The sequence below is a fragment of the Hemitrygon akajei genome, chromosome 18 (assembly GCF_048418815.1).
Source record: "Hemitrygon akajei chromosome 18, sHemAka1.3, whole genome shotgun sequence".
NCBI classification, from domain to species: Eukaryota; Metazoa; Chordata; class Chondrichthyes; order Myliobatiformes; family Dasyatidae; genus Hemitrygon; species Hemitrygon akajei.
The window spans coordinates 45,025,297-45,031,296 of NC_133141.1; the positions used below are offsets into that span (position 1 = coordinate 45,025,297).

A 6,000-nucleotide genomic window follows, 5' to 3' on the forward strand; every position below is an offset into this window, starting at 1 on the left:
GATCACGCAGCATTTATGGCGAGAAATAAAGAGTCGACGTTTCGGGCCGAGACCCTTTATCGGGATCCTGTGTGTTGTTCTAGATGTCCTGCATCTCTTGCGTTCAGTACTTTGCGTTTGTGCTCTAGATAGACATGGGAGTGGAGAAAGAGAGAGAGAAAAAGGGAAGAATGTAAAGATAAAAACCAGCAATACAAAAAAGTAACATATTTCCATTTCTAGTACCAAATAATTTAGCAGTTTGAGCCCGGCTGCTAAATTGTGGCATCGTCGTTCAAAGTAATTATCAAGGACTAATTGGCACCCAACCACCTTCTCCAGTGAAAGAGGTAGGTATGTAAGACATTACTTCCACTTCGTGCTAACATCAGCACTTATAACTACGCCAACAAAGACACGAGTAAAGCTTTTACGGGACTTAAGCTGCACTTTCAGGATTCTTTTAAAGAAACTGCTTATGTTACTAAAGACAAGGATGTTTAAGATTCCTTTGGGACCACGACCAGAATCACTCTGTTTTCACATCATCATAGTGCACTTGCCATCAGTAGATTTACTGGCCCATGTTTTCTGAACACTACATTTGTCTACGAAAGGTGTAATTATAGTTAAAGCCTTAAATAGCCGTTAAGAGTTTTCACTGAAGTCCTAAATTTTAAATTCTCTGTTCTCCTTTTAGTTATCTTTCTGGATTCCAACACACTCGGGTCTCTCTAAACAAAACAGCTCCGGAGAGACAGTCGAATGTCAGACAGAAAAAGGAAGAGAGATGTGCTCTGACTGCACAAAAGCATAGCATATCTACAAAGCTTTAAGGGTTTAAAAAAACCTTCAGGCCCTCTGACGGTGAAAGAAAAGTAATAAACAAGATTGGAAGTACAGTTGTTACTAAACAGTTTCTTGAGTCGGAACACAGCTATATAATATGAAAAGTTATAATATTTATATTTTAAGTGATTGAATACAATCTGCTGTCGATATTTCCCATCTGCACGAGTCTAGAAATGAAATCCCTGCAAGATCGTAATCAAATTCACTGGAACATATGAATGTTATGTTCTCTAGTAAGAAAACAACAGCTAGCTATACAGTTCCTTCATTGAAAAATGTACTTGAAGGTTCCTTTGTGATGTCGATAAAGTAAAATAACACTTTATTCATAGGATTTTCATAAAGATCCATTTATACTTAGTGCGAATGAAATGCTTTTGTAAACGGAAGGTGGATTAGGCGACAAATCACAATTGGAAATCATATATTACTACTTCGAGAGTTTTTATACTGTTGTTAACCATTGGCTAAACGTGAGTCGCATTTCTTAAATATAGAAAATATTGGTAAAATTCAGAGTAAAGGGAACTAAAGGTAAAAAATACTTTTGTTTAAAAAAAAATTGCCCGGAACACGTCTTTATTTTTTATGCGCAGAAGTATAGTTCTGGGACAGTGTAGCTTCAAGTGCTCCCAGTGTCGTTTATGTTGAACAGTTCATGTTTGGTCGGATCAGACTAATAAAACAAAGCAGATCATCGCGTGATAAGCATCAAACCGTGAGGGGGAGGAGGGTGCTTAACTGCTGCAATAAGAAATTAAACTTCATCAAAACTATGATCTCACCTGATTTATGGAAATGGTTTGACTAATACAACATAAATCCCCGGAATCGGCAAGCTGCATATGTAAAGTTTTCCTTTAATAATTCTGTGCAGCCGACTTCAGTGAAGGTTTCAAAAGACTTGTTTTTCTTGCTTCAGTCAGTTGTTTGCCCAAGGGATTCAGCGATTGGTTCATTTCCTCTTTCACGGGCTCAGATTTCTCTGTTTCTCTCCTCTCTTTTTTTAATGAATGACCGGCCTCAGTCAATGACATGACTCGAATAGAGGTTCTAGCCTATGAGAGGTGAGAGCCGAGGTGTTAAATTACCTGAAGGAGGGGCACCACACCCGCCCCCAGATCTGGAACCAATCAAGTTCTAGGCGCTCTGTTCCATTCATAGTTTTGATCCTCTGCCATGGCCTCTCATTCACAAAAAAAACCTTCAAGGGGTCATTCATAAAATCTGGAAGCAGTGGAAGTGAGTATTTGTTCAGGCAAAATATATTTAACTGTCTATTTTTTTTACGAAAGGCTTAACTGCGCTTTTTAAAATGACATTTTGCAAACAGAATCTTAATTCTAAACTGCTGAAGTTTATTTAATAAAAAGCAATCTATCAACAGGTACTCCAAGATAGCTAGCTGCATTGGACTTAACCTCAACATACATGCACACTAGGGCACAGTTTACAGAGAAAATCTGGAGTTAATTTTGATTATATCTTGCTTGAAATTACACAGGGTGTGATGCATATGTACCAAACATGCACCAGAGTTGCATCATGCAAACTTATCTCCTCCTCATTTTCCACTGTCACGACTTGAGTCAAAAGCAGTGGAACCATTAACCCTTTAAATCCCACATAAACATTTGTGAAATGTGTGCTTTTGTTGTAACAATCAAGCACAATTCCTTCCAGTGGTGGAATATAATTACAAATCTTACTTGTATTGTACCATGAAGGACTTGCAGTATGCTTTAACAGACTCCAGATTTGTAACATGCTCATCAAAGAGGTGGGAGATATTATTACTATTTATATTTTGAAGCAATAGATGCAAGGGAATAGGTTTGAATGTGGTGAACAGGGAACCTCAGAGGAAATATTTATTGGGTTTAAGGATTAGAACTGTCCCCAATACAAGCATTAACTCTATAAACTCAAGAGATTCTGCAGATGCTGGAAATCTTAAGGAACACACACAAAGTGCAGGAGGAGCTCAGCAGGTCAGGCAGTACCCATGGTGGGGGGAATAAACCTTTGACATTTCTGCCTGAGACCTTTCATCAGGCCTGGAAAAGAAAGGGGAAGAAGCCAAAATAAGAAGGTGGGTGGGAGGAGAAGGAGTACAAGCTGGCAGGTGAAAGGTGAAACCTCTTCTCTCACCCCTTTGCTTCTCCCCACCTGCCCATCACCTCCCTCTGGTACCCCTCCTCCTTCTGTTTCTTCCATCATTCACAGGCCTCTCCTACAAGATTCTTTCTTCTTCAGCCATTTGCCTCTTCATTCTCCCCCCCCCCCCCCCCGGTTTCACCTATCCAGATGAAGGGTCTCACCCGAAATGTTGACTGCTTATTCCTCTCCATAGATGCTGCCTGTTCTACTGAGTTCCTCTAGCACTCAGAAAATGGCTTCCAATGAGACAATGTGAAGGTTGGTTATCCTGTGCACCTTTGACAGACCTGATCACATCCTCATTGCAGTTTTACACTGTCATTAAGCAGGGTGGGGCTCTCTTTGCTCAGCTCCATTCCAATTTACCTAATCATACCAAATCAATCAGCTGCAAAGTCATTTCTTCTTGCTTTCCCACTACTGCTGCTGGTGCTGCCAAACATCTATCATATTAATTACATGCTGGCTCTTTGAAGAGCAGCCAAAACAGTGGCTTTCCCATAAGCACTCATTTTGACTCTTTTGCCATTTAGCAAAACTTATTAACTAATTAACCTACCAGTCCCTGCCTTTGGAATGTGGGAGGGTACATTCGAAGCTGACAGAAAATCACATGGTCCTGGGGACAGCATGCAAACTGCTCATAGTCTGAGGTCAGGATTCAACTCTCAGGCAGGAACATGAACTGACTTTCTCCGACCTCTCATCTGCATCATACGGCCTCCATTTCAACACGTATGCTTATGACTTCCGCCACTGCCAAGCCTCCAGCTCTCTTAATCAGCTGCAAAGTGGCGGAACCCGTGAGTTGCTGCCTCGTGGGTCCAGTGAGACAGGCAGGTTCAATTCTCACCTCCAGAGCTGTGTGTGTAGACTTTCAAATACTCCCTATTCCCCCATGAGTTTCCACTGATTGCTCTGATTTCATTCCACTTGATGCACTGATGAAATGAAATTATCTTTATAACAGGCCTGCCGTACTTCAGTACATGTGACAATAATTTACCAATTTATAAATTTATTTCATAGGTTAATTGGCCAGCTTAATTTGTTTGTACTGCTTCCGTGAGTGGTAGAATCTAGGAGTTCAGCAGAAGTGGGGAGAATAAAATGGTATTTGTAGAGGATTAATGTAAGTGTCTGAGGGTCAGCACTCTCCCTATGCTGCATTACCTTCTGCCTATAAGACCAACTGTACATTTTGGAAGGGTTGACTGACACACAACATTGGATGAGTGGAAATTGCCTCCACTTAATTAATGTGCCAAAGCTTTTTTTGTGGAGTGTGCAGGGGATTCCAACATGGGTGTTCATGCAGGGTATGTCAAAGTGGGGCGGGCTGAATGGGGGATGAAATCTGAGTGCTTTGAAAAGCGTCTCTAATCCACTGCTTCTCTGATTTTCTGTCAACACCTTCCAATCAGACAGTGGCATTTTAAGCATGATAATAAACTGACAGTGTCTGACTTAACTCGCTTTGCCAGTTTTACAGTGGGCATTTGGGTTTTCAAGGCCTCAGGAAGGGTATTCTGAGTAAGAATTTAAACACTGACACATCCTATGAGAGTGGAAGAATCAAAATTCTCTCCCCAGTCCTCAAGATCTCTCAACAGTAAGGCTTCCCCACCCCAAAAAACCCTCCATTCCCATCCTTGAAAGACCCTCTTTCTTCTTTGGTCATGTATTTGGCCATCAATTCAGCCTGCTTTGTTCTGGAAGGCAAATATATTACCTGGGTAGATAGGTTGTTTAGAAAGACCATAGAACAGTACTGCACAGTAAAGGCCCTACAGCCCATTATCCTGTGCTGACCTGTTAACCTATGTCACGATCAATTTAATGTTTCTCTCTCATATAGCCCTTTACTTTTTTCTTTTATTGGTGTCCTAAAATGTCCAATAATATATCTGCCTCTAATACCACCCCTGGCAAAGCATTCCATGCATCCACCACTCTCTATGTAGGAAACATAACTCTATAATCCCCACCTATATTTTCCTCCAATCACCTTAAAATTATACCCCTCATACTAGCCATTTCCACCCTGGGAAAAAAGGCACTAGCTGTCCACTCTGTTAACACCTCTTATCATCTTATACACCTCTATCAAATCACCTCTCATCCCTTTTTGGTTCAAAGAAAAAAAAACCTAGCTCACATAACCTTTTCTCGTAAGACACCCTCTCTAATCCAAGCATCATCCTGGTAAACCTCCTCTGCACTCTCTCTAAAACTTCCATGTCCTTCCTATAATTAGGCGACCACAACTGAACACAATACTTTGTGTGTGGTCTAACCAGAGGTTTATAGAGCTGTAACTTTACTCTGTGGCTCTTGAACTCAATCCCCTGACGGATGAAGGCCAACACACCATACACCTTCTTAACCACCCTATCAACTTGTGCAGCAAATTTGAGGGATCTGTGGATGTGGAGTCCCTCTGCTCCTCCACACTGCTAAGAATCCTGTCATTAGCCCTGTACTCTGTCTTCAAATTCACCCTTCCAAAGTGTATCACATAACACTTGCTACACAGTACAGGGCTTGCTGCAGAAACTGGACTCTGTGTTCCCCATCGAAAATGTTCTGCCCCAGCTCAAGGCTGAAGCTCTGTTCCTGAGTCACAGATCACATTGTACTCCCTGAAGCAGATTCATCGCAAGTGACAAGCAATCTGCTCGGAGAACTCAGCGGGACGAGCAGCATCTGTGGGAGGAAGAGAGTTTTCGATATTTTGGATTAAAACCCTGCATCAGGAATTAGATCTGCTGCAAATTTAGCGATGTATTTTTATGGTTGTTACATCGCACGTTTCAATTCTTGCCTCTGCATTCTTACTGCTGAGTCATTCATCCATTCCATTACTTCCTCTTTGCCTCATTATCGTGACAAATTCCTGCCTGGCCTTCCAGCTTCCATATATTATAATCATAAAGTCATCCAAAATTTTGCTGTCCATGTTTCAAGCTGTTTCCAGTCTTTTTTATTCATCACCTCTGCACTCACGAG

General features: G+C 41.3%; 1 protein-coding gene across 1 annotated transcript in view; it reads right to left on the bottom strand.

Annotated features, from left to right (window-relative positions):
• The window catches only part of etv4 (ETS variant transcription factor 4), a 113,799-nt gene extending 111,965 nt beyond the window's left edge, over positions 1 to 1,834 (bottom strand). Inside the window, exon 1 of the mRNA XM_073071584.1 lies at positions 1,617 to 1,834. The gene's annotated coding sequence lies outside the window, so the exon portion shown is untranslated. The remainder of the gene's footprint in view (positions 1 to 1,616) is intronic.
• Between the last annotated feature and the right edge of the window lie 4,166 nt (positions 1,835 to 6,000).